Genomic DNA, 26,147 nt, shown 5'->3' on the forward strand with positions numbered 1-26,147 from the left:
CTCCCTGCCGGCCAGGGAGGAGGGAGGCTCCAACTGTGTTGCTTGGCTGCGTTGCTCACCCAATAAGAAGTCTAAGAATGACTGGGGGGTGGAGCTTGCATGTCTTGTGTATAGCTAGTTAATGCAAGCTGAGGAGGTTTTTGAATGCTGGACGCCATTTTGTTGCACGTGCTGCTGCAAACTTTGCAGTGCAAAGCCAGGCCAGGGAGCCATCTTAAGTTGAGGCTGCATAGGCCTTGTGGTGCATGTGATTCAGATTCTATTCAGTTGAACCTCTGGTTACAAAGTTGGCTGGACAGTGTTCTCGAAGCTACCCAGCACGAGTTTGACCAGACTGCAGGAGGACAGGAAGACTGGAGTGCCTGGAACGAGTGAGGCTGCAGGTCCCTTATTTTGGTTGCTGGTCCCTTGTCTTCAAGACTGCTGGTCCCTTATTTTCAAATCTGTAACTTGACAGCTATGGTCCAGTATGGCTTCAAATTGGATGGGAGACTTTGCATTCAGATTCCCTGCATTGTAGGGGGTTAGACTAGATGGCCCTCAAGATCCCATACAACAGTTCTGTGATTCTATCTGTTGTGACGTGGGGTTTGTGATTTCAGCTCTCTTGACATAATATGCTGGAGACAGTTCTTGAGTAACACTTCTTTATTAAAGCAACAAGACAGGGACCTGAGGAGGGGAGAGCTACATTTATAGGGACAGGGAACTAGCTAGAAAGGATACATTTTGGAGGGAACAATATCAGGCAATCACAGTCCTGCCTTTTGGAGGAAACCAATAAGACAGAGGATCCAAATACACCAGCTTAAATGAACCAATAGTAGCTGTACCCTCTGGAACCAAAAGGCAGTTACTTTACCCTAATGCAAATACAGACAATAATAATACATCTGTAAAATCATTTGACTCAATACACAACACTATCTTGTCCAGCAGGCTTGATTATTGTAACTCACTCTACGTGGGGCTACCCTTGAAACTGACCCAGAGACTCCAGCGGGTGCAGAATGCCGCGACAAGACTCTTTACGGCAACCTTTCTCAACCTGTGGGTCCCCAGATGTTGTTGAACTACAACTCCCATCACCCCTAGCTAGCAAGGCCAGAGCTCAGGGATGATGGGGGTTGTAATCCAACAACATCTGGGGACCCACAGGTTGAGAACCACTGCTTTACGGGGTCCTTGCCAGAGGATCACATTCACCCGGTGCTATACCAGCTGCAGAGACATCACCTTGCAACAAAGGTCTGTAGAGTTAAAGCTATGGTTTTCCCAATAGGGATGTATGGAAGTGCGAGCTGGACCATAAAGACGGCTGATTGCCGAAGAATGGATGCTTTTGAATTATGGTGCTGGAGGAGACGCTTGAGAGTCTGGTCCATGGGGTCACGAAGAGTCGGACACGACTAAACGACTAAAAAACAACAATACAGTGGTACCTCGGATTAAGTACTTAATTTGTTCCGGAGGTCTGTTCTTAACCTGAAACTGTTCTTAACCTGAAGCACCACTTTAGCTAATGAGGCCTCCTGCTGCTACCGCGCCACCAGAGCATGATTTCTGTTCTCATCCTGAAGCAAAGTTCTTAACCTGAAGCACTATTTCTGGGTTAGCGGAGTCTGTAACCTGAAGCGTATGTAACCAGAAGCGTATGTAACCTGAGGTACCACTATACCAGCTGCACTGGCTCCTGGTGGAGTACAGGATCAGGTTTAAGGTGCTGGTTTTAGCCTTCAAAGCCCTAAATGGCCTAGGACCCTCGTACCTATGGGACCACCTCCTCTGGTTTGCCCCACAGAGGACCTTACGGTCTGCAAACTATAACAATCTGAAGATCCCGGGCCCCAGGGAAATTAGACTAGTCTCAACCAGAGCCATGGCCTTTTCAGTCGTGGCCCCAGCCCGGTGGAATGCTCTCCCGCAAGGGTCTAGGACCCTGCGGGATTTTACAACTTTCCGCAGGGCCTGCAAGACGGAGCTCTTCTGGCAGGCCTTTGGCCAGGGGGCTGTCTGACTTATTTTCCTTTGTTCCTTCCAGCCTCTTCACAGGTCCTTATATGATCAGTGAAAACAGCTTGTTCTGGCAAGTATTAACCACTCTCAGTCTTAACCTGATAATGGCCATTTGTCCAGTTTTTAATTAGTCTGAATTAATTTTAAGATGTATTTTAATTAATCGATGCCTGTTTTTATGTATACTGTAGTTATTTATATGATGTTAGCCGTTCTGAGCTTGGCTCCAGCAGAGGAGGGCGGGGTACAAATATTTATTATTATTATTATTATTATTATTATTATTCTTTTCCTCTTCTTTTTGTGGCCAGCTAGTTTTCAGAGGCATGGTGACTCCTTTGCTTCGTGAAGCAGAGAAGCAGTAACTGCTGCCACTGGGAACTAGGACATTTCTAAAGGTAAAGGGACCCCTGACCATTAGGTCCACTCGTGGCCGACTCTGGGGTTGCGGCGCTCATCTCGCTTTATTGGCCGAGGGAGCCGGCGTACAGCTTCTGGGTCATGTGGCCAGCATGACTAAGCCGCTTCTGGCGAACCAGAGCAGCACATGGAAATGCTATTTACCTTCCTGCCAGAGTGGTACCTATTTATCTACTTGCACTTTGACGTGCTTTCGAACTGCTAGGTTGGCAGGAGCAGGGACCGAGCAATGGGAGCTCACCCCGTTGCGGGGATTCGAACCACCGACCTTCTGATCAGCAAGTCCTAGGCTCTGTGGTTTAACCCACAGCGCCACCCGCGTCCCAGGACATTTCTAAAGATAGCTTTAAAATGCGACGGTAAAAGATGCCTCTGGGCATGTGCAGAGCAAGCCACTACATGCTCCCTGGAAATCCAATGCACACAATTCTCTGATTCCCGCCCTCCCCAGGGGCACTGTGGGGGCAGAGATATATGCTCAAGCTGGCCCCCTTTGCCACATGATTCTTAAGACATGGAAACTCTCACTGGTTGAGATAAGTTAGAAGTTTTGCGGCCGCAAGAATACTCCTGGCCCAGAAATGGAAGAAGAGGAAGAGAAGAGTTTGGATTTGATATCCCGCCTTTCACTCCCTTTAAGGAGTCTCAAAGCGGCTAACAATCTCCTTTCCCTTCCTCCCCCACAACAAACACTCTGTGAGATGAGTGGGGCTGAGAGACTTCAGAGAAGTGTGACTGGCCGAAGGTCACCCAGCAGCTGCATGTGGAGGAGCGGGGAAGCGAACCCGGTTCCCCAGATTACGAGACTACCGCTCTTAACCACTACACCACACTGGAAGCAACAAGAACTCCCCACACTGGAAGATTGGCAAGTAAAGATGGTTGAATATGTGGAGCTGGCAAAGCTGACGGGGACGATTCGGAATCGCCGTGATGAACTGTTTCAAAAGGACTGGGGCAAATTTATACTTTATATGAAAGAAAATTGTAAACGGTTGAAAACGATTGTAGGTTTGTTGAAATGTTTGGTAATGGGAAATTAAGGAGCTTATTTACCATACTTATAAGAAGGTGATTGCTAAAAGATTGATATAAGGTAAAAAAGTGAATACAGTGGTACCTCGGGTTACATACGCTTCAGGTTACATACGCTTCAGGTTACAGACTCCGCTAACCCAGAAATAGTGCTTCAGGTTAAGAACTTTGCTTCAGGATGAGAACAGAAATCATGCTCTGGTGGCACGGCGGCAGCGGGAGGCCCCATTAGCTAAAGTGGTGCTTCAGGTTAAGAACAGTTGCAGGTTAAGAACGGACCTCCGGAACGAATTAAGTACTTAACCCAAGGTACCACTGTATATGAATGTGAAGAAATTGGTAAAGTGATATGGAAGTCTGTTGGAGGGAAGGAGGTCGATGCTTTATTTAAGCAATGCTTTAAGTTATGAATTTTTTGATACTGAAATGTAATGAAATATGGAAAACTTAATAAAAATTATATTTTAAAAAAAGATAAGTTAGAAGTTGTGAAGGCAGACAGATGGTAAATTGCTCTTCCTCTGTCCAAACTGACCAGGGAAAGGCCATGTACAGTGGTACCTCGGGTTACATATACTTTAGGTTACATACGCTTCAGGTTACAGACTCCTCTAACCCAGAAATAGTGCTTCAGGTTAAGAACTTTGCTTCAGGATGAAAACAGAAATCATGCTCCGGCGGCGTGCTGGCAGCATGAGGCCCCATTAGCTAAAGTGGTGCTTCAGGTTAAGAACAGTTTCAGGTTAAGAACAGACCTCCGGAATGAATTATGTTCTTAACCCGAGGTACCACTGTACAGACAAATTGTGGGGCTGGTTTTTTGTTGTTGTTTTTTGTTTGCTTGTTTTGTTTTGCACTAAAAAATTGGGACACAAACATAAAATACTGTTGCATGAAAACGACATGCACGCTCCTGTCAAACCATCTTTGCAGCTGTCGAAAGCCCATTATAATTTCTGCACCATTGAACTGTGTTTGATGTGGAAAACAATACCAGACAATACCAGATTTCATCTTGAGATAGCTTGAATTCTGTTATTAAAATGTCATGGGGTTAAAAGAAAAACAAGTTGCAATCATTTCTGGCATCCTTGAATGTCATCTGTCAGGCCTAAGTGCATTCACTTAATTGCTCGTTAATGACTTTGCAACCTCCATCAAGAGAACTGGGGACTTCACACACATAACACACACATGCACGTAATTACAGGGAGGATCGTCAAAATTATATTAAATTATCACCTCCAGGGTTCGAGTGTACATTGAGAGAAAACTTGACCACAAAAATGAGAACTTGAGATCTTAGGCTTTAATGAGAAGAGAATAGATTAGTTGACTGGGAAGCGATGGAAACTGAAAAGACAAAAACACCCTAAAGGTGTTTAGAACTGGGCATAGAAGTTGGATTTCAAAATGGGATCTCTATTTATCTACAAGCAGGGCCAGATTTAGGTTTGATGAGGCCCTAAGCTGCTGAAGGTCATGGGGCCCTTTATATGTCCAGCTGTCCTTTGTCAACAACAAAATGTCGCTGTTTTTTGTATTGAATATATGCTATATGGTAATTTATGGACCTAATAGGTATCTCAAGCCATTTGCACATAACAAAATATGTATTTTATCAAAGTAATTGTTGAACTGAAATACAATTAAGAAGTACATTAATACAATTAAGAAGAAGCATATTAATAGTGAAATGATTATTATGCTCTAACTTAAAATGATTTTTTATTCACAACAAACTTAATAATACAAATACATTGGCATTTGGCAATAACAAAAGTTCCTTTAGAAACACAATTTACAAAGACTCACAATGAGCAAACCAGTGATATTTTAGTACGTAAATCCGGCACTGCACATAGGGGTTTCTAAGGCAGAAGACTGATGGGAAAAGAGACCATATATTGGTGGGAGACCATCTGCCCAAATACAATGGCCAATGGCCCAAGACAATCAGAGTTGTCCAAAAATATCTGGGTGGCGCCAGGTTGGGGGAGTTAACTGCTTTGGTACTCAGCTCACTTCCTGTTATGTACTGAGTTGAATAGGATCCAAAATGCAGCAATCTGATTGGTCCTAGAACAATAGGATTCAGAATGCAGCAGTCTGATTGGTCCACAGGAGCCACCCAATCCAGCTCCAGGTGGAAGCGAATCCACAACCTGATTGGCCTACAGGAGAATCCCAGAATTAGCCAATCACGTGCAGCCCGTTGTGTAAATAATGTATATAAAGCAGATATTTTGGGGGAACTTTCATTCCTCCTCACCACTATGAGCTGAATAAAGAGCATGAAATCCACTCTCGACTCTGAGTATATTTCACTTCCAAGGCATGGAGAAGAGAGAGAGAGAGAGAGAGAGAGAGAGAGAGAGAGAGAGAAGAGAGGTACACTGCAGAGCACATGTATGTGTGTGTGCAGGCCCCACATTGGGAAGCTAACACTGTGCTTGTGTACTTGAAACGAAAGCAAACATTACGCCCACAAATAGCATCCCTCCGGCGTGCTTACTCACCCAAATGAGAGCTGCCCCCCGGCTGCTCAGAGGAGGCGGCGGCTGGTGCCATATGCCCTCCATTCAAGAAGGATGAGTAATGACATGCCCAAACTCAAGCCACCCCAAACACTTCCAGAAAGGAACATATCCGCATTTGCCTGCGCGGAGCTCTTTATTTTCACAAGTGTTTAGCTGGCTGCGAGAATTCGGTTCTGTTTATTTATTTATTTGCTTCTGTTCCGGACGCGCGCAAGAAAAACCAAGCGCCTCCTCTGCTCCCGGGACAAGATGCAGAAAGGGGTACAAGGCTGAACCCCACAAGCCAATTCTGGCTTTCATTGAGAATCTCAGCCATCTCTCTCCCCCTTATTCAGCCGTTGTATAACACCTCTGGACCCTGGCCCAGAAAATGTGTGGTTTCTAAATGAAATATAGAAAGGGGTGTGTGTGTGTGTGTGTGTGTGTGTGTGTGTGTGTAATAACTTTTGTGCCAGCTAATTCCTCTGAAATGTAGGTGGCCCAAGAAATTGGCCTCGTCCCCATTTCATACTTTTAAAATGACTTGACGCTGGTATATATATAAATTCTGCGCGAACTTAAAGGCGTTCAAGTAGCAACTCCGAAAGGGCATGTCAACAACCCCTTAGCTGCTAATACCCGTTTGTGATAATAAAAGGACCGAGCCAGGAATAGTTGGCTGCCAGAAGCCAGCATTTCAAGTAGTACCCAAAAAATTAAAAGAGGGCAGGTTGGTTTTGCAGTCCTTTGAAGGATTTTGGTGGAGGTGCTTTAAAAAAAAGAAAAGAAAAAGGTAGGAGGCCATAAAGGAAATTTGAAAATGGACATGTGGACTGTAACGTATTTTAACATTTCCTGTGCAAGAGTTTAAACTTGGTTAACGATTAATTCTTATTTTTCCAATAAGCATTTAAATGGTAATGTCTCGGAGGTAAATATGATCATCAAAGGTTTCGTCTCTCATTGGAGGGAAGTGGGAACAGGAGGAATGGGAAGCTTGTAGAAGTTTTGTTTTTTAATTAAAAAAAAAAAGCTTGTTTGCCCTTTTTATGAGTGCATGCCTGTCAGTGAGAATACTTCTCACAATTGCTAATTATGTCTTGTAATAGGGGTGGACCAGGTGAATTTTGATCAGCTTGCTGGTTCCAATTTGTACACACAAGATTAAACCCTAAATGACTTGTGAGTCCCAAATATCCACATTGACCTGCCCCGTGCTCTAAAATCAACAAGGCAGGCCTTTCTGGTGTTCCCTCCTCAGTCTTCTTCTTTTTTAGGCAATCACTTGTAGCCGAGTAAGATTGTATAGTTAAAGCTCTGGTTTTCCCAGTAGTGATGTATGGAAGTGAGAGCTGGATCATAAAGAAGGCTGATCGCCGAAGAACTGATGCTTTTGAATTATGGTGCTGGAGGAAACTCTCGAGAGTCCCATGGACTGCAAGAAGATCAAACCTATCCATTCTTAAGGAAATCAGCCCTGAGTGCTCACTGGAAGGACAGATCCTGAAGCTGAGGCTCCAATACTTTGGCCACCTCATGAGAAGAGAAGACTCCCTGGAAAAGACCCTGATGTTGGGAAAGATGGAGGGTACAAGGAGAAGGGGACGACAGAGGACGAGATGGTGGGACAGTGTTCTCGAAGCTACCAGCATGAGTTTCACCAAACTGCGGGAGGCAGCGGAAGACAGGAGTGCCTGGCGTGCTCTGGTCCATGGGGTCACGAAGAGTCGGACACGACTAAACGACTAAACAACAACAACAACAGCAAGATTGTCTTCCATAAACACAGTTTTAACAGTAAGTCTGTAAGTGACTGTGGAGGCCAATTCTGGATCCACACGTCCTTCCACAGTGGGGACATAGGTTTCCAGGTGGGAGTTGATCACAGTGAGGGTTTGCCTTCCTCTTCGCTCGTTTCTCCCTTGCGTCCTGAGTTCAAGCACCTTCAAAGTCTATGACACCTTTGGTAAAGGCTGTTCTCCAACTGGAGCACTTGCAGGCCAGTGTTTCGCAGTTGTCAGTGCTTACACCACATTATTAAAGATAATCTTTAATCTATCTTGCGAGAGTCTTTAAACCTCTTTTGTTGACCACCAGCATTACGCTTTTCATTTTTAAGTTTGGAATAGAGTAGTTACTTTGGAAGACGATCATCAGGCATCCGCACAACATGACCAGTCCAACGAAGTTGGTGTTGAAGAATCATCGCTTCAACACTGGTGATCTATGCTTCTTCCAGTACACTGGCATTAGTTCACCTGTCTTCCCAAGTGATGTGTAAAACATTTTTGAGACACCGTTGATGGAATCTTTTGAGGAGTCAGAGACGATGTTTATAAGTGGTCCACAAGGCCCACCTGGTGGTCCCTCCTCAGTACGACGTATATGGCATGTTCCCCCGGAAAGGGCCTTTTCAGTGGTGGCTCTCAATATTGGAAATTCCCTATTGAGGTGTGTCTGGCCCAACCCCTCTATGGTCTCCTGGCTGGAAAGCTAAAAGCCCACCGAAGCCGCCACATGGGAGATAGATTGTAGAAAAGGAAATATGAACTGGCCCCTCCCTGTAGCTTGACCAATCGTGGCTAGGAGAGTCTGGGAGCTAGATGGAGTCATAGATCTAAAAAAAAGCGTAGACTTGCACACACTGGCCAGCTTCCATTTTGACTTGAAATGTTCGTTTGGGGCAGGGGTCAGCAACCTTTTTCAGCCGTGGGCCGGTCCACCACCCCTCAGACCATGTAGTGGGCCAGACTATATTGGGGGGGGGGGGGATGAACGAATTCCTATGCACCACAAATAACCCAGAGATGCATTTTAAATAAAAGCACACATTCTACTCATGTAAAAACACCAGGCAGGCCCCACAAATGACCCAGAGATGCATTTTAAATAAATACACACATTCTACTCATGTAAAAACACACTGATTCCTGGACCGTCCATGGGCTGGATTGAGAAGGCGATTGGGCCGCATCCGGCCCCTGGGCCTTAGGTTGCCTACCCCTGGTTTGGGGCTTCTCAGAAGTATGTAAAAGCAAGAAATGGGCAGGAGGACTCTGGCCTGCATTGACACCCATCTGAGAGGTGCTGGAACTGTGTTCTGGCGTTCTCTGGCTGAAGAAAAGCACTGAGAAGAACCAACCATACCTGTAGGACCTGAGGTCAGACCCTCACAGAGATATTTCCCCGAGAAACCAAACACCTCCTACAGGACCTCAGGGGTGCAGAGAGTTCATCAAACTGGAGACGCTGAAATGGAAGAGGCATGCCCACCTTCAGACCGGAGGTCCTTTGAGAATCTAAAGCTACCTAAAAGAGGCGGAGCCTGAGAGAGGTCATCTGGGGAAGGAGGCTCAAAAAAAGATCTCAATCTTCTCTCAGCTTTGGTGGGAGCAACTTCTTTGCTTGGAGCTGTCCGTGGTCCTGAAATGTCGGCCTGCCTTGCATCAGACCTCACGCCCTCTTTCCACCTGATAACATGCATCAACTAATCTGGTGCACCCAGGCGCTTGGACGAAGCCATCAAGTGAGCAGGCAAGCCAGCAGGGCCGGCCCTGTCATGAGGCAACATGAGCCAACTGGCTCAAGTGGCAGGTGGTTGGGGCAGCCCTGAAGCTGTTTCCCCTGAGACCTCTGACTGTTGGAAGATGGGACATTTGTCCTGCATATAGTCAGTAGTGCTTAGTTTGTTTTTGGTTGTTACTTTGTTAATGTTGTAAATATTGTTTTGTGGATTATGAGTGCTCTAATGCTCTGTGAGGGACGCAGGTGGCGCTGTGGGTTAAAGCCTCAGCGCCTAGGACTTGCCGATCGAAAGGTCGGCGGTTCGAATCCCTGCGGCGGGGTGCGCTCCCGCTGCTCGGTCCCAGCGCCTGCCAACCTAGCAGTTCGAAAGCACCTCCGGGTGCAAGTAGATAAATAGGGACCGCTTACCAGCGGGAAGGTAAACGGCGTTTCCGTGTGCGGCTCTGGCTCTGGCTCTGGCTCTGGCCAGAGCAGCGATGTCATGCTGGCCACGTGACCCGGAAGTGTCTCCGGACAGCGCTGGCCCCTGGCCTCTTAAGTGAGATGGGCGCACAACCCCAGAGTCTGTCAAGACTGGCCCGTACGGGCAGGGGTACCTTTACCTTTACCTTTTAATGCTCTGTGAAATCTAATCTAATCATCTAATCTAATCTGATTTTTCTTGTACGTTTCTGAGCACAATTCAAAGTGTTGGTGTTGACCATTAAAGCCCTAAACAGACTCGGTTCAGTATACCTGAAGGAGCATCTCCATCCCCATCATTCATCCTGGACACTTCTGGCAGTTCCCTCATTGCGAGAAGCAAAGCTACAGGGAACCAGGCAGAGGGCCTTCTCAGTAGTGGCGCCCGCCCTGTGGAACGCCCTCCCACCAGATGTCAAAGAGATAAACAACTACCTAACATTTAGAATACATCTGAAGGCAGCCCTGTTCAGGGAAGTTTTTAATGTGTGACGTTTTAGTGTATTTTTCATTTTTGTTGGAAGCCACCCCGAGTGGCTGGGGAAACCCAGCCAGATGGGCGGAGTACAAATCATAAATTGTTGTTGTTGTTGTTGTCCCAAAACACCTGGAGGGCCGAGTTTGGCCACCACTGCCCTAAGCGAAGCAGGATTTAATGGCAGGCTGATGAAACAGTAAGGGTGTAGGGTTAGAGCTCAGGGTGCTAACAGGAGCTGGGTTCACACTGTGAGCACTGGGCTGAAGGTCATGCCAAGAGTCAAGCAGCTTGGTGTTTGTTACTGCTACCTGCAATAAGCGAAGGTGAAATAATTGAGAGGTAGGCCTCTTTGGTGGGACGCGGGTGGCGCTGTGGGTTAAACCACAGAGCCTAGGAGTTGCCGATCAGAAGGTTGACAGTTCGAATCCCCGTGACGGGGTGAGCTCCCGTTGCTTGGTCCCTGCTCCTGCCAACCTAGCAGTTCGAAAGCACGTCAAAGTGCAAGTAGATAAATAGGTACCACTCCAGCGGGAAGGTAAATGGCGTTTCCGTGCACTGCTCTGGTTCGCCAGAAGCGGTTTAGTCATGCTTGGCAGGGGGTTGGACTCGATGGCCCTTGTGGTCTCTTCCAACTCTGATTCTATACGCTGTACGCTGGCTCCCTCGGCCACTAAAGCGAGATGAGCACCGCAACCCCAGAGTCGGCCACGACTGGACCTAATGGTCATGGGTCCCTTTACCTTTTATGCCTCTTTGGACATATTCCTAGGATCCTGGGGGCAGAAGGGCCTGCTAATTGCTGAGTTTTACAAGCCACGCAACTTGGCAGTGCTGCAGACCTGACTCGGGTGGCAAGAGTTATAAAATATGGATGGAGACATTTAATTTTTTTTTTTTTTCACATGTTGCACTCAATTTTATTTATACAAAACGCCTTGAGTGAAAAGAAGAAAACAACTGCTGGTCATTTGCCAAGCAAATCAGTCCCTTTTGCCATCTGGAGGCAAGCTGGTAACTTGACATCCCCCCCTTTCCCCCCCTTTAGTGAATTATTATTCTTTATTGATTAAAAAAATTACATGTCTATACAAACATGTACTATCTCTTAACAGGTAAAAAGAAAAGAAAAGTATATAAAATAGAAAATTTATAAAGAAATAAAAAATAAAGAAGTAGCAAAGATAAGAAAGAAAGAAATAATAATAAAAAAGAGACAAAGTTATTTACATAGTACTTGGCATTCTTAGCATTGTTGGTCCGCATTTTCTTCAGCCCTTTCTTGTTGTGTTTCTTTGCAAAATGCGTGTTCCGCAGGAACTTGGGATCAACCGCCTTCAGAGATTCCTATCTATTTGATCTGGGTTTCCTAATGCCATTTCTGTGCCACTTGTGATACCATAACTGTCAACGTTTCCCTTTTTTATGGGAAATTCCCTTATTCCGAATAGGATTCCTCGCAAGAAAAGGGAAAAGTTGACAGCTATGTGCGAGACTGGTTGTGTGTGGTGTGGTTCTTGGACTTGGCCATGGCTTAAACTTGAAGCTCCGCCACAGTTCAGACCCAAAACCGGAAGAGCACGGAGACATTTAGTTTAGTTCTCATTTCGATACCAGGGTGTTACGGAAGTCAGTGTTGAAGGCAGAAAGCTCTGCTTGCCTGGCAAGTTCCCACCTGCCCCCTCCAGAAATAAAGACACAAGAATTCAGGTTAATGGGTCAAATTAGGCCACAACTTTATTGATTACAGGAATTGAGCGGTATTGGCTTAGGCATTGTTCCTAGCAACTAACCGGCTGCAACCCGCTTGCTTGAAGACCAGTGAGGGTTAACCACCAGTAGGGGGAGTCCTGCTGAGGCACGTCAACTAGGACCTCCCCCAGGAGTCACCGTGTGGGGGCGTGCCGTGGGCCCACAACTCCTTAGGCTTAGGACAAGGCCAAGCCCCCCAGAATCCTTTACCGGACTACCCTTGCTTGGGAGAAGGTGATGGCGTTCCTTCACCCCCCCTTCATTTGCATAACAATAGAACAGTACCCCTACCAATGCCTAACCGCCACTCGAGCCCAAGCTCGCCGCCAATACCCTCAAACCTGTAACCAATCCCTAATCCCTGATATAATATCGCTCAACCAAACATCACTTCTCGCATAGGAAAGATGTACGCCATCATCTCTGTAGAGGGCCACCTTGGTGTACTGGATCTCGGGATGGTCAATGACCTATCCCCCCAGAGCTGCCACTCTACGTGCCACAGTACGTTGCAAGATCTTTCGGGCTCTATTCACCACAGCAGGGGAGCGGCAATCTCTCCACATGGACCTTTCTAGTAAGGATGACCACAGAATGCTAGTGCTGGGGTAAGAAGTGAGTAGTTCCTCAAAGTCACTGAATATATTCCATTGCAAATCGATGGTTTTACGATAAGCAAGATCGTTTTCGCCAAGCTGTATCACCAAAGCATCTGGAGGGCCCTCGATCGCTGCTCTGTTCTTAATGATCAGCATGAACTCGGCCCGTCGCATCCCTCTCCGTGCCATCCATATCACATCTTTGCCTGGCGGCAAACCGAGTCTTAGCCCCAAGCCTTGTTCCTGGACTTGGCCATGACTTAAACTTGAAGCTCCGCCACAGTTCAGGGCAAAACCGGAAGAGCACGGAGACATTTAGTTTAGTTCTCATTTCGATACCAGGATGTTACGGAAGTCAATGTTGAAGGCAGAAAGCTCTGCTTGCGAGGCATGAAAAGTTCGAAGCGTCTGCACTGCAGCACCACATAAAGGGTGTGAACATTACCCTACCTTGAAGACAGCTGGATGGACATGCAGCTGCTGTCTTGTGGCCACCTCAGTAAAAACCAGCGCAGGAATGTCAGAGATAGCATATGGGAGAGGGTGTTAATGGCTTCCACGAAGCCCAAGGAATTCTCTGGTCCTCTGCCAGCATAGATGGTTATTTCCTCCCTTATCCATTTTGAACTCTCTCCCAGCAAAATGCACTTACATTTGCAGAAAGCGTAGGGGGCGCAGAAGAGATTACATTTGCTTGGCTCTTATATATCCTTTAAAAAATATATATTTGCTCAACACATAACAACCACACCAAAAAAGACAAATTACACCATAATAAGAATATCATCAGTCGCACATTACATAAAGAATTAATATAAATTTCACAATCCATAAACTGTAATGGTCTCTTCCTTTTAAATCCAACTCCTCATCTACAGTGGTACCTCAGGTTACATACGCTTCAGGTTACAGACTCCGCTAACCCAGAAATAGTGCTTCAGGTTAAGAACTTTGCTTCAGGATGAGAACAGAAATCGTGCTCCGGCGGCATGGCGGCAGCAGGAGGCTCCATTAGCTAAAGTGGTGCTTCAGGTTAAGAATAGTTTCAGGTTAAGAACGGACCTCCGGAACGAATTAAGTACATAACCCGAGGTACCACTGTACTCCATAAATCTATCTGCCATTCTTTGCTGCCAATACATGTTACTGCTATCATCTCAAATCACTTCAGAATACAGTGGACTCTCGGGATCAGTGAACGTGATCCATGCGGGAAGCACGTTTGCAACTCGCAGAGTTCGCAACCCGCAGCGCCGCATGTGTGCACATATGGATTGTGATTTGGTGCTTCTGCACATGTGCAAAGCACGATTTAGCGCTTCTGCGCAAGCGCCGAAACCTGGAAGTAACCAGTTCCAGCACTTCCGGGTTCGGCGCGGTGCGCAACCCGAAATCGCGCAACACAAAGTGTCTGTAATCCGAGGTATAACTGTTTGTTATATCATATAACTAGTGAACGATATTGCTGGTATTATTCAAATGCCGCTACAGATTTTAAGTCAGCATTATTAATTTTCAAACCTATTTTAAATGCTTCCCATTTTGAAATAAATTCTTTCCTTGGTTTGTTCGTTAATTTTTCGGATAGGCTGTCTAATTCAGTACGGGGGAGTACAGTGGAGTACGGTGAACTCCAATAAAACAGTACTCAGAGTAGGCCCATTGAAATAAATGGTCTTCCGCTATAGTAAATGGCTTGGGGGAAGAGGTTGAACCTGTGTTTGGCAGGAAAAGGCAAATTCCGTGCTAGGGATTACGAGGAAGGGAATCGAAAATAAAACTGCTGGCATCGTAATACTGTTGTAGAAATCTATGGCGAGACCGCTTTTCAAATACCCTTTGCGGTTGGCGTCGCCTCAGCTCAAAAAGGATATTGCAAAGTTGGGAAATGTTTGGAAAAGGAAAACCAAAATGATCGAGGGGATGGAGCAACTGCCATATGAAGAACAGCCGCAGCATTTGAGACTTTAAAGAAAAGGCGAGCCAGCGGTGATACAATAGAGGTTTATAAAATTATTCATGGTAGAGAAAGGTTTTCCTCCTTGTCTCGTAACACTAGAAATTCATGGGTGTTGGAAGATTCAAAACAGATAAAAGGAAGTCTTCATACAGCACAAAGTTTAAGTATGAAACGTGCTTCTGCAGGGGGCGGAGATTGCAACCAAATCGGATGGCTAAATCAGATTGGATACATTCATGGTAAAAAGGGCTATGAGAAAATTCATGGAGCAGAAAACTGAACAGAGGTGTTAGCATTGTAATCAGGAAAAGCTAATGCATCTGAATGCATCCTAAATGGCTACAAGTGCAGAGGAGGGCAACCAAGATGATCCAGGGTCTGGAAACCAAGCCTTATGAGGAACAGTCGAAGGAGCTGGGTGTGTTTAGGATGGAGAAGAGGAGACTGAGAGGAGATACGAGAGCCATCTTCAAATATCTCAAGGGCTGTTACATGGAAGACGGAGCAAGCTTGTTTTCTCCTGCTCTGGAGGGTAGGATTCAAACCAATGGCTTCAAGTTACAAGAAAAGAGACAACTCAACGTCAGGAAGAACTTTCTGACAGCGGGAGCTTTTTGACAGATTCCCTCAGGAGGTGATGGACTCTCCTTCCTTGGAGGTTTTTAAGCAGAAGCTGGATGGCCATCTGTCATGGATGCTTTAGCTGAGATTCCTGCATTGCAAAGGGTTGGACTAGATGATCCTTGGGTAGGGTTGGCATATTTCGAGCAGTGAAAATCCAGACAGAAAAGTGGTTGCCATGAATGATCCAGCTCCCAGGGAAGGTTTACAGCCAGCTCCCAGGGAAGGGTTGCTGCCAACTGAAGAAAGCAGCCAGGAACAAAGAGGGTTAATTGCCATTCAGGATGAGCACCAGCTAGTGCCAATTTCCCCACCCCTTGGAATGCCAGCTGATAAGGGAATGACTGAGAGCAAACTAGAACGCAGTCAAAGCTCATCGGAAGCACAAGCAGGCGGAAAAGAGTTAAGAATGGTCAGTAATGATCCAAGGCAACACGATGACCACATACAATGATACGATATCAATATACACTCTTAAAGTCTTTGAAGACTATGCAAGTCTCTGAAAGAAGCAATTTATCAGATTCTTATCTGGTGAAAACAGGCTGTAAAGCTTTGTTTATGGCGTCCAACGCTGCTGAAGTGGTTCTCAAACAGACGTCGTGAACAGTGATTCTGGATATACCCACTGTTTCATGGAATTCTTCTTCAGCACAGCAGAAGGATACAGAAATGCTTCATAAACCCATCAATATGGTGAACGGAAAAGTCTAATAACAATTGCTATGGAGCAGTGGTCATAAAATTATGTAGTCACTGCTGACTTTCATATTACAGTATATAAAGAGTGTATACTGATATCGTATCATTGTATTTGGTCATCGTGTTGCCTTGGATATTACTGACTATTGTTTGCAACACAGGGGTTAAATTGTTTGGTTACGGGAAAGAGTTAAGAGACAGCCTCTCAGAGAATGGGGAAGAGGAGGGAGCTGACCCACTCAATTCGAGGTCTCGAGGTCTCAATCCGAGGGCTGCAAGATAGGAAGCAAAACAAAAGATGTTTGAAGCAAAAGTTCCGTTGCTTCTGGCCTCGCCGGAAGCAGTCTTCAGAAGGGTCATCTTGATTGATGATGACGGAGGCTGTGTAAAGCCGCCCGGAGCTGTCTGTTTATTTTCACAACAAATCATACTTTTTAATTAACTATGCTCACTGTGTTTTCAAGCCAGGGACTGGAGTCTGGGCAGCGGTTGAGCTTTTTTGAAAAGTTTTACTCAAAGTTGTCGGGGGGGGGGTTGTTTTTTTTGGTAAATTCGCAATTTTATGGAAAATCGGCAAAGGTGACACGGACAACATGGGTTGCCATACACGGGATTTCCCTGGACGTTTTCCTGATTTCTGCCTGGACGCTGCTGCTGCTGACTGTGGTATTCTGTATATGTCCAGGAAATTCCAGCAACCCTACCCCTTCCAACTCTTCTATGACTGGTCTGGAAATGCACCCGGCTGCATCACTTGCTTCAAGCCGACGCAGAAATTACATGGTTAATAGGCATGAAAGCAAAGATTCCACTATTGCATGTGCTAAGCGAAGAGACAGAGCGTATCACAAACATTTTGGTAGGATTTCCATCCCATTCCTTTCAGCATCTGGCTAACGGATGGCTTCTAACATCACTTGAAGCCATTTTTATTTATTTTTTGTTAAGGAGCAGGAGAGGAAATCTCTCCTAAAGTGGGATTGAGCTGCTCACCGCACTGCCTGGGAAAGAGATTGGGGAGAGTTATTGCAATCCCCGAAGCCTTTAGCCGTACAATGCAGGTGCAGAACTAAAAGGGGAGTAGGTGGGGGGCGAGAAAGGCTTCAGGGCTCCGGTGCTGGTATAAATCAGAGGTTGTTACACACACAGAAAGATTATAACAGAACTGGAAAAGGTACAGGGAAAGAGCAAGAGATTACTGCGATCATGTTGCACGTTCTGCGGGAGAGGGCGAGATGATGATGATGATGATGGGTTTTGCAAGAGGAGGTGAAATTGGAGGCAGCAGGTTCTGCAGCCTGCAAAGGGGAGAATCAAAGGAAATCCCCACACAAAGAGAAACGGACCAACCTGTCCCTTTCGATTTCTCTCCGTTTTGCAGCTTTCCAAACTTGAATTCATTTTGCCACATTTCCACCACATCAGTTTGCGATTTTTTAATGAAAAAAAATATGTACTCCTAAAAAAAACAAATCACATGCATTTCCTCTGCATTTCACTTAATATACATGTGCAAGTGATGTGCATTTTGCAAAGGACACATTTTTATTTTTGTTGCAATTTCCCCTAATCCAATTCATTCTTATGTGTTATTGTCACTAATGCGTTCGTACAAGGTGTGGCTGGAAAGTTCGGTGAATGGCCACAGAAATCGGACAGAGAGAAATATTCGAACCTTACAGGCCTTCAAAGTAGGCCCCCGCTGATACAATGCACCGTTGACAAGATTCGTAGAACTGTTGGAAACTTCTGGAGAAGTCCTTTTCTCGTACTGCTTTCTGTTCCCTCGTCACAGCAGCTTGGGTGTGTGAAATGTTGGGAAATCTGTGCCCTTTCAGTGCAGATTTCAGTTTTGGAAAAAGAAAGAAATCTGGTGGGGCAGGATGGGGAGAATATGGAGTGTGGGACAACTCAGTAACCTCATTTTTACATAAGATATCAATGACTCCCCTTCTTCTCTTTCTATAGTTCATTTTACATATCATAAATCCCTGCATAATTTACAGAAATTATACCATTAAGTATCCCATTATTACATCTGTCAAAACTTATTTACACTGTTGGATTTATCTTAATGCTGCCAGCGTTTTCAGTTATTTCCCATATATTCAATAAACGTTTTCCAATCTTCTCTAAACGTATGTTCTTCTTGTTCTCTTATTCTGTATGTTAAGTCTGCAAGCTACACATATTCTGTCAACTTAAGTTGCCATTCTTCTTTGGGGCAAGTAACATTCTTGCTTCTGTAGAAGCACACATAAATAAATTTCTATACAATTTTGGTAGTTCTGTCCCTATAATTCCCAAAAGAAAATCTTCTGGGGTTTTTTAAATTGAAGTTATTTTGAACAGCCTTTTCAATTCATTGCATATCATTTCCCAGTAGTCTTTAACCCTACTACAAGACCACTATATGTGCATCTAATCTTGCCCCGTTCTAAAATTTATGTATTGGTGTGTGTTTTTCTTTTTGTAAATCTACCAAAGAGCAGAGGTGAAGAGTTTGTGTGCTGTGTCCCTTCTTCTGATAAGAAATGTTCTGGGAGGGTGGGAGACAAAATTGGGGGGTTGAGGAGGGTCAGTTGGTGGGGAGTGAGGAATATCCCTGTTTTCATCTGAGGAATGTTGGAAGGTATGCACTGGAAGTAGAACATTTTCAATCCCGGTTAGTAGCTATTCATCAACGTGTCCTTCATGAATTTGTCTAATCCTCTTTTCAAGTCTTCCACGTTGGTGGTCATCACTAAATCTTGTGGGAGCGAATGCCATCGTTTAACTATGCGCTGTGTGGAAAAGCACTTTCTTTCTTCTGCCCTAAATCTTCCAGCGTTGTTCACCTTCATTGGATGCCCCAAATTCTTCTGTTAAGGGAACATTTCTCTCTCCACTTTTCCCACAGCACACATAATCCATCCTCACTCAAAATCGTGATATTTCATTTCTGATTGACACCTGCGCTTTGCATAGATAGGTAAAGGGACCCCTGACCATTAGGTCCAGTCGTGGCTGACTCTGGGGTTGCGGCACTCATCTTGCTTTATTGGCCGAAGGAGCCGGCGTACAGCTTCCAGATCATGTGGCCAGCATGACTAAGCCGCTCTGGCGAACCAGAGCAGCGCACGGAAATGCCGTTTACCTTCCCACCGGAGCGGTACCTATTTATCTACTTGCACTAGCATGCTTTCAAACTGCTAGGTTGGCAGGAGCTGGGACCGAGCAACGGAAGCTCACCCTGTAACGGGGATTCGAACCACCGACCTTCTGATCAGCAAGTCCTAGGCTCTGTGGTTTAACCCACAGCGCCACCCGCATCCCATTTGCATAGATAGTTGTTTAGTCATTTAGTCGTGTCTGACTCTTCGTGACCCCATGGACCAGAGCACGCCAGGCACTCCTGTCTTCCACTGCCTCCCGCAGTTTGGTCAAACTCATGCTGGTAGCTTCGAGAACACTGTCCCACCATCTCATCCTCTGTTGTCCCCTTCTCCTTGTGCCCCCCATCTTTCCCAGCATCAGGGTCTTTTCCAGGGAGTCTTCTCTTCTCAGGAGGTGGCCAAAGTCTTGGAGCCTCAGCTTCAGGATCTGTCCTTCCAGTGAGCACTCAGGGCTGATTTCCTTCAGAATGGATCAGTTTGGTCTTCTTGCAGTCCATGGGACTCTCAAGAGTCTCCTCCAGCACCAGAATTCAAAAGCATCAATTCTTTGGCAATCAGCCTTCTTTACGGTCCAGCTCTCACTTCCATATATCACTACTTGGAAAGAACCTAGATACCTAACTGCTAATGTGTGATCAATCTCTGGGCTGTGATTATACCGTCAATGCAAGAATATTTGATCGGTTCTCAAAATGTGGGAAGGTCACAAGCGAGACTTTTCTTTTGCCAGCACTGAGTCCTTGCATACTTTTAAAAAAATGGACACAAACTGCCAGAAACCCAGCCCTGTTGTGTGTCGACGATATGCCCTCGCTGCATATATTTCAATGCCCTCTGCTATCTTCTCTGTGCGGGAAGTGAAGCTCAAACCGGCCTTTATTTGGAGCCTCTCCACACCTCCCTCTTGCAACCATTTGCCAGTTCCTGCCTGTAAGAACCCGTGTAAACAACATCACATAAATATAGAAAGAAATCAGAGGGTATTTTTAGCTGCCCTGAGCTCTGCTCTTGAGAAGCAGAACAATAAACATTCCTGTTTGGATCTGGAAAGCCAGGGCAGCGGGAATGACACTAACCTGATATGTAAGTAACCACTGCAAAGCGGCCAAGAGATCTTTACTGTTGGTAGGGATGGGGAGGAACTCAATTCAGTTCACGTTTAAAGGTGAACCTGCATGATTTACGCTGCCGGGAAGAATGCTCAGACTGAAACACAACCATCCTTCAAAGTTTGCGCTTCCCTGAATTTTGCGATGCAGCTATCCGGCCAAGAAATCAAAGAATTCTAGAGTTGGAAGGGATGACAAGACTCATCTAGTCCAAACCCCTGCAATGCAGGGATCATTCGCCCAATGTGGAGCTGGACCCTGAGACAAGGAGTCTCCTTCTCTACTGACTGAGCTACCCCGAAGATGCATATGCGGAGGTAAAGAGTGCATAAAACTGCATATAATTCTTAAAAAATCATCCAAGATGTAAATTGCTTTGCTGTGATATGACCAGAGCCGTTTTCCCCATTGGGTTTACTGGCATGTTGCGCCAGGGCGCTGGCCTCTCAGGGGTGCCCTAGCAAGTGGGGGAGCTGCGCGGCTTTGCCGGCGGCCTTCACTTTCCCTCCTGCATGCCCGTCAGCTGCACCCCATCAACCATATGGTTGGCGGGCATACAGCTTGCCTCCCAAGCCTTCGCAGGAGGAGAGCGATCCACTGCAGAGGCTTGGGAAAAGGTCGACAACTCTGGGAAATGTGGGGTGGGGCGCCGGAGGGATCATTGCACCACGGCGCTGGATATGCTTAAGACGGCCTTGGATATGACATGTAAGGTAAAGGTAAAGGGACCCCTGACCACTAGGTCCAGTCGTGACCGACTCTGGGGTTGTGGCGCTCATCTCGCTTTACTGGCTGAGGGAGCCGGCGTACAGCTTTTGGGTCATGTGGCCAGCATGACTAAGCCGCTTCTGGCGAACCAGAGCAGCGCACGGAAACGCTGTTTACCTTCCTGCCGGAGCGGTACCTATTTATCTACTTGCACTTTGATGTGTACAAATGTGTATATTGGGAGAAAGTCATACTGCTCCTCATGAGGACACAAAGGAATGCAGCCACTGGGCTGAAAAATACTCCTCCCAAAATATAGTGTGTCCTTCCTTGGTACCAATACACTTAACACGGACACTTGACATGATGCTGTGGTCTGAACTACTGAGCCTCTTGGGCTTGCCAATCAGAAGGTTGGTGGATCGAATTCCCGCAATGGAGTGAGCTCCCATTGCTCTGTCCCAGCTCCTGCCAACCTAGCTGCTTGAAAGCATGCAAGTACAAGTAGATAAATAGGTACCGCTCCGACGGGAAGGTAAACGGCCTTTTTGTGCGCTCTGGTTTCCATCACGGCCAGAAGCAATTTAGTCCTGCTGGCCACATGACCCAGAAAGCTGTCTGTGGACAAACGCTGGCTCCCTTGGCCTGGAAGCGAGATGAGCACCGCGACCCCATAGTCGCCTTTGACTGGACTTGACCATCCAGGAGTCCTTTAACTTTTACCTTTACTAACCAATACAGATAAGGGCTGTTGAGCTGCATCCACCATTGTGAGGTCTAAGGAGGCTATGGTGATGCCTCCTCAGCTGTTGCCATTGGCTGTGGACTGCCTGTGATGTCACAAAAGCACATGGCAGCTGTGCTGATATAAAGGCGGTCCACTCCCTCTTCCCTGGCAGAACACAGGGGCCAACGGCTGTGGTTGTCAGCACTGGGTGGTCTCCTTCCATGTGGAGGTGAACTGGCCAGTGGAAGGAGGTGAGCAACAAGGAAGACCAGACAGCTACATTTGTGTGTATGTGTATAATAATAATAATAATAATAATAATAATAATAATAATAATAATTTATTATTTATACCCCACCCATCTGGCTGGGCTTCCCCAGCCACTCTGGGTGGCTTCCAACAAAATATTAAAATACCGTAATGCATTGAACATTAAAAGCTTCCCTAAACAGGGCTGCCTTCAGATGTCTTCTGAATATCAGGTGGTTGTTTATCTCTTTGACATCTGGTGGGAGGGCGTTCCACAGGGCGGGCGCCACTACAGGGAAGGCCCTCTGCCTGGTTCCCTGTAACCTCACTTCTCGCAGGGAGGGAACCACCAGAAGGCCCTCGGAGCTGGACCTCAATGTCCGGGCTGAATGACAGGTGTGGAGACGCTCCTTCAGATATACTGGACTGAGGCCATTTAGGGCTTTCAAGGTCAGCACCAACACTTTGAATTATGCTCAGAAACATACTGGGAGCCAATGAAGGTCTTTCAAGACCGGTGTTATGTGGTCTCGGCAGCCGCTCCCAGTCACCAGTCTAGCTGCTGCATTCTGGATTAGTTGTAGTTTCCGGGTCACCTTCAAAGGTAGCCCCACATAGAGCGCATTGCAGTAGTCCAAGCGGGAGATAACTAGAGCATGCACCACTCTGGCGAGACACTCTGCAGGCAGGGAGGGTCTCTTCCTGCGTACCAGATAGAGCTGGTAGACAGCTGCCCTGGACACAGAATTGACCTGCACCTCCATGGACAGCTGTGAGTCCAACATGACTCCCAGGCTGCGCACCTGGTCCTTCCGGGGGCACAGTTACCCCTGTGTGTACAGTGTTGAAAGTGGCATTGAGTCACCATTCTCCTAGAAGTAAACAGACCATGTTCTTAATGCTGTTTAGGGGAGGGCAAAGAAAACTAAAAAAACTGGTATCGGGAGAGTTCCCCCCTTTAGGTATATGCATCCCAAGCCATTTAACAAGCTGGGGGGGGGGGGAGGAAAAGCTACTGCATATCAACCTAAGCAAATTGTGCTTCCTTTTTCTGGTTATTTGGCTATAACCTTTGATAGAATACAGATAACTGAACAAACTTTGTTGCATTACAGTCTTCATTAAATTATCTTTCCCCTGATATATGATTTTATGCCATTACTCCGAAAAAAGTGGTGTTATGAGCCATCAAACCTCAGAAATACACTTTCCCCAAAATGTTTCTACAATTTTCGCCACTGGCGTAGGCCTCTGGTTGTCATTCAGCGTAGCAAATACTAAGCTAAACAGATCAACGTTCTGGCTCAGCATTACGAAGTCAGCTCCCTGCGTTCTTGCACTGTTTTCTTTAATAATCCTGAGCTGTCCCGAAGATGACAAGGCAGGCGATTTCAAAACCTGCAGACCTCTTCGGGCTCCTAATGGTGGCTGTGCTCGTAAAAGCCCCAACTCCCTTTCTCATTACTCCAGGTGAGAGTGATGCTATCGGGACCCCCGTAATCTGTGTCTCTTGTTTTAATGCTATAATTACTTGAGTGTTTACAGATCGCGGAGCCTAACCTGCGAGGGACTCCATGCCAAGACTGCAGGCTACAGGGCGGGTGGAGGGAGGAGGAGTTCTGCAGCTCATTGAGAAAGCATCTGCCTTGCATGGAAAAGGTCTTGGGTTCAGTTCTCAGCAGCTCCTTATGTGGTTGAGGAAGAGATTTGCCTGAGCCTCTGGCCACTGCTAGTTGATGGACTGGCAGTTTGACTCTGTACAGCAGCTTATCTTCCAAAGGGGAGGGAGATCCGTGTGCTGGGGAGAAAAGGTTAAAGAGAAACCTTCCGGCAGCTGTTAACAACACCAGTGCTTTGGAGACTTTAACCATAACACAAGGACCTAGGGAGATCCTGCAATGGCCCACCTCAGACCCTCCGAGTGTCCCTATTTTCCAGGGACAGTCCTGGATTTACAGAAGCCGTCCTAGTTTTTTCATTTGATCCCAGAATGTCCCGCTTTTCCTTACGACGTCCCTATTTTCATTGAAGAAATGTTGGAGGGTATGTGTCACCGTCCAGTCTACGGGCGATCGAAGTCCTGGTTGAGGACATCGGGACCGGGGTCAAGATTGCGGGGTGGGAGCAGGAACGAGAGTCCAGAAGCCAGGGGTCTGAGGGTCAGGGAGCAGGGAGTCACAAAGTCAAGGGTCTGAGGATCAAGAAGCAAGGAGTCAAGAAGTCGAGGTCTGAGGATCAGGAAGCAAGGAGCCAAACACAGCAAGGCAGGAAACGTGTTGCTGTGGCAAAGAGCCGAAGGGAAATGCTGACCTTATATCCCTTCCGGCTCTTGCCATCAGGTGCAGTGAGTTACCAAGCAGCCTCACCTGTGCGGCCGCACCTTGCCTCTCCAGAACAAACTTAGGAAGGCCCCGATCCTGTGAAGCCCTACTGGTCACAGGGCCTGACTCCTGCATGCACTCCTGACAGTATGTGTGATGGCCTGGGAATCCAATTCAGAGGCTGAACCGGAGGAATCCCAGCCTGCACAGGAGTCCCCACCTCCAGGGCCGGCTGAACTGGGGCAGGGCCTTGATTCTGAAGCGCCTGCACCTGTGCCGGATCCTCAGGAGCAGGCACCAGGTGAATCCACTCTGGCTCCAGAGGTGGTTGAGGACTCAGTGCCTACAGGTGAGTCTCCCCCTGGGCCCAGTAACCCTTCAGCCTCTCCTGAACTGCAGAGGCTCAGGGCAGAGAGGCGAAGGGAACTGGTTTCTCCCAGGAGGAGTGCTCACCTTAAGGCCAGGAGAGGCGGGTCTCCTGGGGGCCGGGACCGCCCCTGGCCTCAGAGAAGATAAAGGCCAGTCAGCCCGGTCCCAGGTTGCGGGAGCAACGTCGTTGATGGGCTGTTTCGGCCAGTCCTCTTTCCCCCAGAGTTCCTGTCCTTGCCCGGCTTCCCTCTGTGGACCCTGCTTCGCCCGAGGAGGACTGTCTGCCGACCCTCAACTCAGGTCCTGGACCTCACCCCATGGTAACCCCCCCCCCGGGACCAGCACAGTATGGCATTATGGTGACCCCTGAGCCAAGGAGATATGTAATTATACAAGCTTTAGAAGACATCTGAAGGCAACCCTGTCTAGGAAAGCGTTTTGTTTTGTTTTATTATGTTAATGTTGGAAGCCTCCCAGAGTGGCTGGGCCAACTTAGTCAGATGGTGGGGTATTATTATTATTATTATTATTAGGCTAACGACCCATCTACTCCAGCATTCTGTTCTCATGGGGATCACGCAGATGCTTGTGAAAAACTCCCAAACAGGATACGAGCACAAGAGCAACATTCTCCCAGTGTTTCCCGCAACTGGTATTCAGAAGCACTGATGCCTCCAACTTTGGAGGGCAGAACAGGTGTAAAAGGTAAAGGTAAAGGACCCCTGGGCGGTGAAGTCCAGTCAAAGGTGACTATGGGGTTGCGGCGCTCATTTTGCTTTCAGGCTGAGGGAGCTGGCGTTTGTCCACAGACAGGACTAAGCCACTTCTGGCGCAACGGGACACCATGACAGTGTGGGATGTAAAGGTGCCGTCAAGTACAGCATTCCGACAGAGGACTAATGGCCTCCATGTTCTAACCGGTTGCTGTGACAACCAGTTTGTCGGTTGCTGGTAGTTTTGAAAGATAACTGCCCAGTTGCAGTCGCCTCAGGACCAACGTCCCTCTGGTATAGTTCATTTGCTTGTTATGTAACCTAAGCCTGCCTTCAGGTACGGTTCTGTAAACCTGAATGAATCTGAGAGGAAAATAAAAGGTAAAGGTACCCCTGCCCGTACGGGCCAGTCTTGACAGACTCTGGGGTTGTGCGCCCATCTCACTTAAGAGGCCAGGGGCCAGCGCTGTCCGGAGACACTTCCGGGTCACGTGGCCAGCGTGACATCGCTGCTCTGGCCAGAGCCAGAGCCAGAGCCAGAGCCGCACACGGAAACGCCATTTACCTTCCCGCTGGTAAGCGGTTCCTATTTATCTACTTGCACCCGGAGGTGCTTTTGAACTGCTAGGTTGGCAGGCGCTGGGACCGAGCAGCGGGAGCGCACCCCGCCACAGGGATTCGAACCGCCGACCTTTCGATTGGCAAGTCCT

General features: G+C 47.0%; 1 long non-coding RNA gene across 1 annotated transcript in view; it reads right to left on the bottom strand.

Moving 5' to 3' along the window:
* The window catches only part of LOC307215206, a 60,623-nt gene extending 34,939 nt beyond the window's left edge, over positions 1 to 25,684 (bottom strand). Inside the window, exon 1 of the long non-coding RNA XR_013838382.1 lies at positions 25,574 to 25,684. This is a non-coding gene — a long non-coding RNA (uncharacterized lncRNA). The remainder of the gene's footprint in view (positions 1 to 25,573) is intronic.
* Between the last annotated feature and the right edge of the window lie 463 nt (positions 25,685 to 26,147).

This window comes from Podarcis cretensis (assembly GCF_951804945.1).
Source record: "Podarcis cretensis genome assembly, chromosome: 4".
In the NCBI taxonomy this organism is placed as follows: domain Eukaryota; kingdom Metazoa; phylum Chordata; class Lepidosauria; order Squamata; family Lacertidae; genus Podarcis; species Podarcis cretensis.